The sequence below is a fragment of the Eretmochelys imbricata genome, chromosome 18 (genome assembly GCF_965152235.1).
Source record: "Eretmochelys imbricata isolate rEreImb1 chromosome 18, rEreImb1.hap1, whole genome shotgun sequence".
Taxonomy (NCBI): Eukaryota; Metazoa; Chordata; order Testudines; family Cheloniidae; genus Eretmochelys; species Eretmochelys imbricata.
In genome coordinates, this window is record NC_135589.1 from 13,647,941 (window position 1) to 13,661,803 (window position 13,863).

Consider the following 13,863-nt stretch of genomic DNA (forward strand, 5'->3'; position numbering starts at 1 on the left):
CAGAAACTCATCAAGCCATGCTGATGACTCACGATCCATAGGGAAGGGGAGGGCTAGAAGGCAGGTGACATCCAAGAAAGCCTCTGCTGCAAGTATCCTTGCTTATCTCCTCTGAATGATGTCAGGAACGCATCCAAAAAAAATTCCTTCCAACTTCTGACTTGCCATGAGCCAGCGTCCAGAAATGAGGGTGGAAAGGCTTCCGGCATGCACCAGCAGTTCCAGGCAGCATGCTCTAGCCACAGTGCCCAGCTCCTGCATTTCCAGGGTGTCGACAGGATTGATTCATTCCCCCACCCAGTCAAAATGAGTCCACACATCATGAGAAATCGCCCACCAAAACCAAGCAACGCTGCTTCCTGCATTAGCCAGAAGGCAACGCCGTGCAAATCAGCAGCATACCAACTTCAGTTCTCCCAACAGCCTGACTCAGCAGATTTCTCCTTCTGTAAAGACAGGGCTGACGCATTAAGGGACCTGTTCAAGGCCACACAGCAAGTCAGAGGTACAGGTGAGATTAGCCTACAATTCCTCCTGGCTCCCAGCCCTGTCCTCAATCCACTAAACCACACTCCCTTGGGGCAAGCTAATGCTGCCAGAATGCTACAAGCACCAGTGGCCAGAGAACCCTGGACCTAAAGCCCAATCTCAGGCACAGCACCACGCTGCGAATGCGATCGTCACTGGCGACTGAGTGAGCATCTCTCTCATGCATCCGTCTGTCCCTTTAGCAGCAGCATCCCTGACCTCCCTCCACATACAGGGGTTCTTCCACCAACGAAACCCCTCTTATGAGCACATGCTCCCCTTCCAGATCAACAGCACACCAGGAGCCAGTTTGCATGCAGCCTGATGGCGCAGAGGACTGATGAGTTATGCAGTATTTCACCTCTAAGTCACAGCTTTATACCCAGATTGGTAGGGACAGAGTTGTTACTGTGCTGTAGCTATTCACCAAGTTGGGTGGGTGTGTGCGAGCCCAGCATATGCCTTTAACACCAGTCAGCCTTGTTGGGGAGAGGTCAAGGACGTCAAAGAAGCCTTCAACCCCTAGAAATGATCCTTCTAGGTCAGGGCTGAGGAAGCTCATGTTGCTGCAGATTCAATAGTGCAGAAAATGGCATCATTGATCGAGCCCCTTTCAGCAGCATTAAAATCACAGATTTAACCCCTCCAATATTCCACAGACTAGACCCACTCCTAGCCCTGATCATACATCTTTGAAAGAGCACTGTAAGCCGAACTCGTGTCTCTTCACTCTTAGAGCACTCCTGGAGAGTTCAGGCTGGCGCCAGCCTCAACAACACTCATTTGTTAACTCCGGTAGGGTTTGCCTCGAGATTGTACCAAAGCTGCATTAACATTTTAGTTTCCAAGACTGCAGAATTGTTATGACTAGAGTGGGAGAAGCTAATTAGAGTGTCACTACTATGGAGCCTGCCACCATGTAAACCTGTCACAATACAGAGTAACTGCAACCCACATTTCATCAGAGCCAGGAAAACCTTAAGTTCAGAGGGAGGTGAAGCCTGTCCACTGGTCAGACCAAAAGCGACCAAGTCTAGAAGTGCCACCAACTCCCTGCATCTCGTTGCAAGCAAGTCTCAGTTTCCCTCTGTTCCAGTCAACCAAGCTGGACAACTAGGTGCAACTTAGGATCATCTTGATAGTGAACTTCTAAACTCTTTTGTATGCTGAACAGACAATGGCCTTTGCTCTGCACAGCCCTACACTGGTCAGGAATGATACCCCTCTACAGCATCTGGGACACACAACACTGGAGCCAGTCATCCGCTGGAGTGTAGTTTGCAGGAGGAATTCACTCTTAGATCTAGTCTACACTGAAGTTAGGTGGACATAGCTATGTCAGTCCAGGGGATAACAAACACCCCCACAAGTGCCATAGCTATCCCGACCTAAACCCAAGGGCCCAGAATGCTTCTGTCAAGTTAGCTACCATCACTCGGGGAGGGGGTGTTCCTAAACAGCCTGGCAAACCCCGTCTTTTGGCGCAGGCTGTGTCTTGGCAGTGTAGACATACCCGGAGTTACCTTGCATCACCTCTGCCAGTAAAATTATATAAGTGCATAACTGCATATTAGCAAAGCCATATTATAAACTATTTCAACACACGTGTACTGTGCAGTGTAAACATACTACATAAGATTGTGGGAAAACGCCAATCCTATTCAGCATTGATAATTAGTCTACTGGACCATGCTACTTCTAAACACAGAAATGGAAGCCAGGACCTCCTGGCATACTAGTCCTGGCTGGGCCAACAGCCCCCCCCAATGCTCCAGACCCACTAGTTAAGTCTGGAAACAGACAAGTTTAACATCCGATAGATATTTGCCTACCTCACAGATTGTTGTGAAGTGGTTTATACAGAATGCATGCACACACAAGCTAATTATTAAATGCTACCGCTGCACCTTTCAGTCAAGGATCCAAGTCATTTACAAACACTGCCACAACCCCTTCTGTGAAGCAGATACACCAACCCCTTTTCACAATCAGGGAAACTGAGGCACAGAGATTAAGTAACATTCCCACGGTATCACACCACAGGAGAGCCATTCCCACGGTGTCACACCACAGGAGAGCCATTCCCAGGAAAAGGAATCAGACATCCTGGTTCCCAGTCACACGCGCCTAACACTGAAAAAATTAAGTAATTCTGTGGGCATGTTTCCTCCTTTACATACCAGATGCAAAGCCACGTGTAGCGCAAGGCTGCATTCTTTGGATCCTAGTCATTTCAGACACCCTAGAGCTCTCCTCTCCTGCCTCGCAGTTAGGCTGTGAAAGAACAGAGCCTCCTCAGTTGCTAAGAGAAGGCACCACTTCCAGAAGCCCTGGTCAGCACAGCAAGAGGCCTGCAGGAAAGGGGAGAGTTCGGACAAACATGCCGTGTCACGGTTCAGGGCAACTGCACCCGTATTTCCCCCTCTATGGCCCAGCAAAGGAACCTGCTCTAGTAGCCTGGCTCCTCTTGTCTCCTCCTGCACTTCTGTGAGGCCTGGAAATGGGCCAGTCAGTTCACCGCCTACACTGTGAATCCCCAGCAGTTGACTGCACAGCAAGCCTGCTTGGCCTTCCTTCCTTGGAGGCTACAAACAGTGTAATTATCCCAGTTACCATGCAGCCCTTTCTAAGCATTATTCTTCATGTACCAGCATTAGACAAGGTACATTAACAATAAAAACCTACCTGCAAGCTGATAGCTTGCCAGAGATCACCCCTGACTGCAGCAAGGGCTCTGGGATGCGGAACGGGTCCTTCAAACACCAAGCCCTTCTGAGGTCATAAGTACATAACTGGCTTGGCTCAGAACAAGCACGGACTTGAATCTGAGAAGCACTCTTATCCAGTTTGAGCCTTTGAGTTTGTCCGTACATAACAGGTGATCAGCAGACAATGGAACTGCTCCCTGAGGAGAAACCCAAAGGACTGGTCCAGAGTTCAGAAGTTACCTTCCCGGCCTCCCAAGTACTTCCTAAGTATCCCACTTCGCTTGGTCTGTCTAGCCCATTGTTTCACAGAGTCCTTTGAAGCTCATAACACTTCCCAAAGGTTTACACCGGCCACATCTCCTAAAGAAGTTACACACAATCCTACAACAATACAAACAATTGCATTTTGAATACAATGAGCTCCTAAAACACTTAAACTTAATTCAATAAGGTTTGTCACACAGGATTTTCCCAAACTAGCAAGGTAGGTTCCCACAGGCAGAACGTTGGTCAGAACAGTCTGAAATTTGCTTGGCTCAAAGGCTGACCTGATGAACTGTTTGAGCCGACTAAATGGCGGTACACTTAACCTCGATCTATTTGAGATGGCTGGACAAGCCAGCACTAGGAAACATAGGTTTAAAGCTCACTGGACTCAAGGAAAATGATGAAGTGTTTGGAATAGCAACTTGCTACCCTATACTTCCAGCTGAGGAGAACTCAAGCAGCATGACTGTGACTAAGCAAGAGCTGGAGATGGGAAAAAATGTGCACACTGTGAGTCAGTACAGCTCTCCCAGCCTTTTGTGGGAAGGGGTGTCCGACACCGGAAGAATGGCCTTGCAGTTAAGGCAGGGGACTGTGGAGATCTGGGTTCAATTCCCAGCTCTGCCAGAAACTTCCTGCGTGAAGTCAGGCAAGTCACTTATTACAACTTAGTTTCCCCTCTGAAAAACAGACTTCCCCAACCACTCATTTCTGAGGCAAGAGGGCCATGCAGACATCCCCCTGACTGTGATACTCTTTCCCTCCCCACAGAATGGCGACAGAGCATTTCTACCTGTCAACAACAGCTTATTTTTAAAGCTTGCTCTAAACAGGACAGAGCTGGCTTGCAGCCCACTTTAGTGCTCTTTACCCCCTCACAACCATGTCCAAGGTTCAGCAGAGAGCAAACAACTGCTTGCCCAACACGCGCCAGAGGCCTCACAAACTGGATTAATATACAGACCCACTGCATTTTGGTGGAGTTTCTTCATTCAGCTGGAGCGAGCTAGCTGCCAGCAGAACCTCCCACTGAAACGCAGGCCTTGTCCTCGGTTTAATGGCTGTTCGACTGGAGCAACCTGTGTGTACACGCGCTTCAGTTTAGGGGTGGCTTATTTCAGCTTAAATAAATTCCTAACTGATTTAACCTAAGCCAAACTAAGTGTGTCCACACAAGGATTTCTAAGAGATTTAAGTGAAACCAGAGGAGCATTCTTGTTAAAACAAAGTCTCAGTGTTAAGATTAAGCAATAATGGAGAGAGAGAGAGGAGCACCTGTATCAGGGCTTTTACTGCAGTGGTAAAAGGCTCCCTGATCCTGGCAGCCTCCCACCAACCAGGCTATTTATAGCTGATGAGCGCTAAGTGAGCTGCTGAAGGCAGCAGTATCCATTAAGGAGAGAGGACATCCATACGAGCCCTCGCTCTTGCTGCTGAACCCGATAAGGTTAACAAAACCCCAAAGGAATAGAGAACTGTCCGAGAATCTCCAAAACACAAGCACCACTCAGGCCCTGGCTTACACACTCTATCAGACCAACAAAGACACATGAAATTCAACCATCTCTCCACTCCATTTCAGATTCCAGAGAACTACTGTTGCAAAATGCTATTATCCCTATTCAGTTATCGGCCTGCACCCACAAGGACATTCCTTCCCCAGCACAGTTTGCTGGTGCTTTGCTTGTAACAAAGACATCAAGCTATAAATTTTTCAGTGGCTCCAGCCCTGTGCCTCACCACTGACTAGTATTTTGAATGAAGATCTAGGCTAAACATAAACCAAAAGGACGCAAGAGGCACTGGCTGAGGAAGCTCTTTGTGACGGAAAGCGGGAATAATCGATCCATCAGGATAACTTGAAACTGGTCAATGAGTATGGCTCTTTCCATTAGCCTATAAATAAATGATTGCTAAGTAATCAAGCAGCTGTAACCTTGTCTGGAAGTCACATGTGACCAGCTCTGCTGGAAATAACTCCCTAAATCTTTAAGATCTCGGTAGAAGGAGAATAGACTTATTCTCACTACTTTGTTGCCTGGTGGCTAGAAGGAGGAATGGTCATTTTTTATCATAGTATCCAGAGAACACAAGGACTGTTCATCAAAATGAAGTAAGGAAGTGGGTTCCAGGAAACTTGTGTCAATCAGAATTATCCATGGCTTTATCTACTCTTGTACTGCTTTAACTACATCAGTACAGTTAAAGCAGTTCCCCAATGTGAGCACAATTACAGTAACATAAAAGTGATTTATTCCAGTTAAGTTTACTCCCCCTTCTTGTGCCGGAATAAGTTATACCAATATAAGGCAGTTTTATACCAATATAGCTGTGCCCATACTAGGGGTTGTACAGGTACAGCTATGTTGGTCAAATGAAAGTCATACCACTAACCAAAATAGTTATGCTGGGAAAACTGAGTTTAGACCAGATCTTCACTTCTGCCCATCCCTTCCCCACCCAATAGAAGAAAAGCCCTCTGTCCTAAAGGATGCTTTAAACATACAAGAACCTTCTTTCCTTCCCACCATGCCCCTCTCATCTGGAAAAAAAAAACCCTGGGCAGTTTCAGTGCTTCAGAACCCACACTTCAAGAAGGCTACAAATCCTCAAGTTAGTACAACTCCAGCTCTGCATCCAGATGTTTTGGGAGGCAGTTATCTAAAGTCCTGTCTTTATTACCATCATGCACGCACACACAGGGCAGCTGTGCAACACATCTCCCAACCCCCACTTACAGCTACACTGCCACAGCTATTTAAGAAGATGTACCAAGGACAGCACCTATTGTCTTGAGGTTCCAATGCCTCTTTCACAAGGACCAAGAACCTGGAAGCCTATCTGATCCCCATTCAACTGAGAAAATTGTTTGTACTGTGACCACATGGCACAAAGCAGCCTCCTTCCAGCCAAGAAATGAGAGTTCACAACGTGGTTGTATCAGGACAAAGCAAGACACACTGATTTGGCAGGGGGCGGAGAGGGAGATCCTCACAGGCCTATGGTCAAGCATACTAATGAGCACTTAATCAACCCAGTAGCGAGATGCAAAGCTCACCAAGGCCTTATAATTAGCTCTAAGTTCTTCCCCCTCTTCATTTGCATTTGAAGAATGGCAGCCAAGTTTATAGTGTGGTAACAGATAGGGCCATGTCAGGGGAATGTGACATGTGACCCCAAACCCAAAATTAGGCATATAATAACCAAATCCAGATGTTCCAGTTTCCTTTCTTGTATCACATACAACGTGGAAGCTTGCTAGTGTTTAATTCCCCTAAACTTGCCTTAGTGCACATGCTCTCTGCTGGATAGTCTTCTATGAGATCACGTGGCTATGCAGGACCTACTGCTTTACTCTACCTTGGCTTTAAAAGCCACTAAGATTGGACTCTGAGCAAAGGGAGGGAGGCATTGGAGCAAGTTCTAACAGTGACTCAAGTTTCGCTTTCGGCCTTACAAGCACAGATTTGCTTCAACACAGATTTACCTGTGTAGTTTCACTTGAAAAGAAACGTGCCAGGCTACATTTATGCATCTCTCCCCAGTCACTGAAATGTGTTTGTTAACATAAGAGGAGACGGGGGGCAATTAAAATGGCTACTGATTTATACTAGCGTAAGATGTGCTTTAGAGGGCAAAGTGAGTTCGTCCCTACAAAAATAGAGAGTAAATTCCAAACAGAGGAGCAGCATGAAGAGGCCAAGCTGAAAACAAGCCACGAAACCTGAGGTTGTCTTTACTGCAAAAAAGACAAAGAGGGTTTTTACATCAAGATAGCTTGATGGAAGGTAGTGGAAGGAGGTTAAGTAGGGTTGACCTCAACTTGCCATATCGAGGCAACTACTTGTGCCTTGTCTGCATGGGGATTTTACATTGTTTGCTTCCTTGACGCAAAATAAAAAGCCACACTCACCCTTTCTGCAGTGAAAGCACAGCCAAGAGGCAGATATCAGCAGGAGGAAGTTAGAGCAGAGATTGTGCAGGGCCTTGAAAGTGAAGGACAGGAGCTCAAATCTGATGTGGTAAGGGGCCGGAAGCCCATGCAGCAGACTGTTCAGTATTCTGAGTGTGGAACATCTGCTCCGAATCTGGCTGTGTGCCCTTCCTGATTTTGTTACAAAGGGTTTTTGCTTTTAGCGACAGTATTTAGTGCCCATGTGTGTGGTTTGTACAATTATTTGTAAACTGAGAAAGTCAATAATGCCAAACTTGCACATTTCCAAGTGAGCCCAGGGATCCTGGCTGCTAGAATCCCTCCCCTACTTGCACATTGGAACTAGGTGTTCTGCTGTTTTGACACAACTGCACACTAAAAGAAGTCTGTGGTCTTAAATATCCCATTACTGAAGTTCTTATCCAGCCTCAGCAGTGGGTTTGTTTTTTTCCAACCCCAAGTTTCAAGACTTCCTGTTTTGTTTTTAACAGTTTTCTGTTACATTTAATTCAATGACGCACCATAAGTTGTCCCTAGAAACATCCTTCTACACACAAAAGTCTCCTTCAATCATGCCACTGCCAAGATCTCCACCAAGCCACTCAGCTCAGATAGGTGGGTCTCACCATACAAAACTTATTAGCTACTTACTTTGGAAGTCTGTTCCTATACTCCCCCCACAGCAAAAGGCATTGTTTGATAGAGCAACGTTTCCTGTGGCATTAGTGGAATGGGCCAGTAGGCTTTAAGGTAACTACAATCATCTCGCAAGAGTTTGCCCTGGGTTGGTTTCCACTCCTGTTCTAAGGTCCTCAAGCTTTCTCCAGACTTTGGACTGCATCTCAATAAAAATATAGTCTCTTGGACAGACCCACTTGCAATAGCATGTGTCACTCCCCCATTTGCCCATGTGCAACAATAACGTCCTTGTGGTAACTCCAGCAATTGCTTACATGGAAGAGCAACATTAGGGAAGTAGTTTGCTGTGTAATACAATGTAGTAGCTGGAAGTGAGTCAGCACATTGACACGAGCCAACTCTGAAGACCAGCAGCAAGAACTCCACAGACCACGGTTTGGAAGCCTCCGTTCTCAGACACATATTCACTTTTTATATCCCACAAGCATTACCCTTGATTGCACAATCTCTTCAGGAGCTCATCATGCAACTAATTAGTGCCCTGCCCCAGCCCTCTACAGGAACCACTAGTGCGAGAGATTAAATAACTCTCCCATTATTAGTCTGCTCACATGAAGAGCAGGGCTGCTCATTTGACAGGTCTCCGTCTTGGGTGACGTCCAGGTCAGGGAAATCAGCACCAAATCAATCATTGCAATCCATGCTGTTAGGGAGCTCTAGCGGTATTACTGCCCCTACTACAATATCAGTGCAAGCTTCTCCTGTAGATATTACACTGTTGTGACTTACCCCTTTAAACACCGGGTGTAAACTGCACTGCTGCAGCATCTACATTAGGGCTATGCACTGGCGTAGCTGGACTGAAAGAGCCTGATGCATGCACATTGGCACAGATTTCCCTCATCTAACCAAACCCTTGAGGACCGGGAGCAACTCCCTCCTCTCATCCCAACCCCCGTCTCTTTTTCTTACATGTGAGTAGTGGAGCCCTGCTTTTAGGCTGGTTTAGAGTTCCAAGTCAGAACCTGCTTCCATCCTTATTAACTTCATCCTGATGAACTGCCAGCCAGCTGCTCTTGAAGTAAGTGCCGCTGGTGCGGGAAGAGCATAGGTAAGCGCTGAGTACTCCAACTGCTCACCATATCAGCCTACCACATGAACCTAGACCGGCATGTAATACCTTCCCCTCCCCGCCACCACACACAGAGGAAGAAGCTGTTGCTACCCTCTTTGTTGCAAATGCTGCACCCATGAATGAACAGCATCATATCAGCTGAAGAATCAGCTGCATCTTCAGCTACATTTACAAGACAAGCAAGACCTCCAGGGCAAGCAGCCCACATCTTTGCACCGGGCAGGAGACAATGGGGACACTGTCCTCAGCGGCCATACTTCATTTCACTTTTAAAAACTCATGGAAAAGTGTGACAAGAAGTACAATACACTGCAGTGTTAGACCAGAGACCAGATAAAAGAAATGGAGACAAAACTGAGTCTTGAAAGTTAAAAAGATTGTCAGTCATAATTACATCAGGTTGAACGCATGCTTTATGGGATTTTTTCCTGAACAGTTCTGGGGGAAATGATGAACAATTTAACTCCCCTTCCCCCCCCCCCATGAACTATGAATCAAACACTCTAATACAAATAAAGGTATCCTCAGGGTCCCCTGTAAATACCACTGAACTATGAAAATAAAATAAATAAAAACTTACTGGATTAAGACTCCTTGAACTTGAAAATTAATCAGTTTATGCAGCGTTAGTGCCACAGTATGCAACAGCTTATGTACAAATCCATAGGGCTAGGAATTCCAGTGGACTAACTGGCTCAACTACAAATCAAATGCCTTCATCAATTCCTAACCAGCCCATTTTAAAGTGCACCATTTATAGCTTACTGGTGGGAGGGACTGAATATTAAACCAACTCATTTTGTGCCCACGATCCACATGAAGCCACCTGACTCCACAGGACAATACACCATTACGGCAAATTAGTTCCCAGAAAACCAGACCACAGCTTAGACACATCCAACATACAGGATCCAAAAAAACAAACTCCCAATCACATTATAATGCACTTCAGTGATCTCTGAAGAAACGGAGACAATGCACTAAGCTGCACCAGCACAGTCCCCCTCCAGGGGAATACTCTGCTGTGAAACAATTATGATTCCTATTGCCTCTGCCATACCAAAAAGATGAATGGGCAGAAGGAGGGAGGAATAAATTACACCTCAATAGGTCAGTCATCTTCGTTCTTGATAAAGCCAGAACAGCCAAGGCACGGCCAGACAGGTTGACAGAGCAGTTCGGTGTATTTAGCATTTAAATGTCACCCTATTTGGGGGGGAGGGGGGGGAGAAGGGAAGAGTGTATTCCCTGTATCAATTTTTAAGTCCCTCTTGAAGGTGCCATTTAACTTTTAGATTACTTTATAAGAAGTGGAATAGTTCCATCTTATTCCCAATGCACTTCATATCAACTGGCTCTGCTCACAGGGCTGTCCCCCACCCACCCTTACAATTGTCATCCCCCATCCCATTCTACAGTCCCATGTAAACAGATCCCTGGTTATAATGAATGGGAATTCTGCACATGGACTGCTCAGAGGATCAGGCCTTCAACCTGAGGCTATAAATTAGAGAGAAGAGGTGAGTGAGGCAATCGCCTTCTGTTGCTTAAAGAGAAGCTTTCAATCTCCAAAGAGCTCTTCTTCACATCTGCTCTTTCAGCAATAGAAGTTAATCCAACAAAAGGTATTCTCTCTCTCACTTTGTCTCTTTCATGGCCTGGGACCAACATGGTTACAGCAGTGCTGCAAATCTATAATTTAAACAGTACTTCTCTGTTACAGAGCCTGCTGGTTACATTCTGAATGGATGAAGCAAAACATATACATAAAAAAAACCAAAAAATTAAAATCAACCCTTCCCCTCCCCAAGCTGTATCTGTCCTGCATTGCTGACAGGAGTAAAAAGCTCAATTCCCCCTCAGGAAGGCTGATTGTAAAAATGACAACAATCACTTAGAGCTTGTCTATACTTGCAAGTAGCATTTCAAGTGTAGACAACTACACCAGAAACAGTAGTGGGAAAGCTCTCTCACAGTTCTCCCATGGACCCAGCCCTGTCTACAGAGGGGCTGAGGTCAGTATAATTATATCTCTATGGGGTGTGGATTTTTCACATCCCTGAGGCATGAGCTATGCCAATGCAAGTTCCCAGTGTAGAGCAGCCCTAAGTCCGACCCAAAAGGATGCTTCAAGCAGGACAGTAGGTAGACCTTTTACAATGAACACTTAGTTTAGGTGTAGCTCATGAGGCGTCCGGTTGTTCATTAGCCATTGGCTCAGTCAGGAAGCTACAAACACCAAACAAACTAGGAGACATCCCCCACCCCACCATGAAGAGCTCTGCGAAAGCTCAAAAGCTCATCTCTTTTACCAACAGAAGTTGGTCCAATATTACCTCACCCACCTGGTGTCTCAAATTAACTGCATTTCATCTTTACTTGTCAAGAGTATTTTGTCATGGAAATGACAGACACCAACTATTTAGGACCAGGCTGAGGTCTTCTTATACTACCAAGATGACCATGTTGTAAAAATAACCATGTTCATTAGATTTGCAAGGTGTGCTCCACAGACCATTCAAAGCAGCACTGTAAGGCATACACTTAACAAACAAACCTATTTCCTTAGTTAGTTTAAATCGACATTATCAGTGTTTGCCTTTCTCACACACACACACCCAGGGCAGAAGATGACCTCTGGCTGTTAAACATTTCCTTGCATCCCAATCACTTGATTTTCTGATAAAGGAAATAAAGCATTTGCCCAGGTCCCCAGCTGACAGCTCTGTTGACAACTGGCACTTACCATTAGCCCAGCTAATCTTAAGTAATTTGCATCTGAAAAGGACTCTACCATTCACTTTTGCCCTATGGTGAAGATGCTACAACAGCTCCTTTAAGTTGCACAAACAAGGGCATAAAGCGTAGAGGAATCAGAGTTATGTACTGTTTAGTTTGGGGTTTTTTCTTTTCTTTTTTTTTTTTTTTTTTTTTTTTTTAAGATTTGCATTGAGCTAGTTCAGTTACTAGAAGAAAAAAAAAAAGTTCTTCGCTGTGAACTTGAAGAGGGAGGAAAAATCCACATGCCAACTCAGTTTTCAAGAGCCAGTGTTTGCACAGCAGCTGCATCTTAAGGTGCTGCGGGGGAGGGCGGAGAAGAGAAATACTGACTGTTGGCAAGGTGAGGAGAGGAGATGGAGCAGGAAAGGGAATTCACCCGCTCAGCAGAAGCGCCACAGGTGAGAGCTCCCTTAAAGCGGGGCGTTTTGGGGGAGGAGGGCGGCAGAGAAGAGAGAGGGGCCGGCACACAAGCGCGGTACTTGTCTCTACCCCAGTGTGGGCCGCTCCACAGGAAACTGAAGCCACAGAAGGTGGGAAGGGAGGACCGGTCCCTCGCCAAGTTTCCATTAACCCCTTCGCGCCGGAGCCGCCCGGCTCCACGCCGCCTTTCCCGGGCTGCTAACGGTTTCCTGCGATGGGCGAGGGATGCCCACGTTACTCCACCCCGCCCCCGGACCCTCCATCCCGCCCCGCAGCTTCGGGGGCGGGGGCCCTTTCCCGGCGGCTGCCCCCGGGGCGACCGAGCACCCACGAGCACCCTGCCCGCCCCGCCCCGCGCCCTGCGAGACAGCCGGTGGCTTGTCCCAGGGGCCGCCCGCCCGCAGCCGGGGCGCTGCACGCCAAGGGCGCCCGGGGCAGGCTCGGCCAGCCCGCCGCCGGCACCCGCTGGCCCTTGGGGAAGGGGCACATCCGCCGCCCCCCCGGCCCCGGCCCCAGGGAGCCCCGCTTCTTACCATGCGAGCCCTCCTCCCCGAGCAGGGCTGCTGCCTATCGCGCCGGGCCGCGGAGCATGGCAGCGGCCGAGGCCGGGCTCTCCCCGCTCCGGGCTCCGCCGGGGGGCCGCTTTGTCCTTCGTTGGTGGGGGGGGGGAGCTCGGGCAGGTTTCCTCGGGGCTCCTCGCCCGCGTCCTCCCCGGGCAGGGCCGCTGGGATGCCCAAGCGACTGCGAGGGGGGGAAACCAGCCCCCCACCCCTGGCACGCAAGCCCGGCTCCTCCCGGGCGGCCGCCGCCTCGTGGGGGCCCGCCCCGCCCCACCCCGGACAATGTCAGGGCTGGAGCCGCTCTCGCCGGGCTCCTCCTGGGCGCCAGACGCGAAGAAGCTCCGGCCGGCGGGATCACATGGGCCAAATAGCTCCCAGCTGCCGCTTGGCACCGCCCCGCTCCCGGCCCCTCCTCTCGGCGGGGCGGGGGGAGCCGCCGCCGAGCTCGGGAGCAGGAAGAGCCCTCTGCCCGGGCCCGCCGCGCCGCGCCTGCCCTTTGCAGCGGGGCTGGGTGTGCCGAGGTGAGAAAAGCCCCCCCCAGCTACAGAGAGCAGGAAAAAGTTTCTCAACCCGGCCTCTTTCCTGGGGGGCTGTGGAATCCTCTTCATTGGGGGGGTTTAAGAGCAGGTTGGACCAACAGCTGTCAGGGATGGTCTAGGGCTAGGTTTACTTGGTCCTGCCTCAATGCAGGGGGCTGGACGGTTTTCTCAAGGTCCCTTCCTCCAGCCCTACGTTTCTATGCCTCTGTGAGCTGGGGGTAGGATCGGGGGGCTAGGAAGTGATGTAAATCCAGATTTTTACCGGATTGTGGTGGGATCTAAAAGGCCATTGTACCAGGCACCCTACAAACAGATACTGACGAGTTTGCAACCCAAAGCCTAGATCCTGTAA

At 48.3% G+C, this 13,863-nt stretch overlaps 1 protein-coding gene across 1 annotated transcript in view; it reads right to left on the reverse strand.

Moving 5' to 3' along the window:
* SPSB1 (splA/ryanodine receptor domain and SOCS box containing 1) overlaps positions 1 to 13,081 on the reverse strand; it is a 67,926-nt gene extending 54,845 nt beyond the window's left edge. The window contains exon 1 of the mRNA XM_077837467.1: positions 12,946 to 13,081. The gene's annotated coding sequence lies outside the window, so the exon portion shown is untranslated. The remainder of the gene's footprint in view (positions 1 to 12,945) is intronic.
* Positions 13,082 to 13,863: the final 782 nt, after the last annotated feature.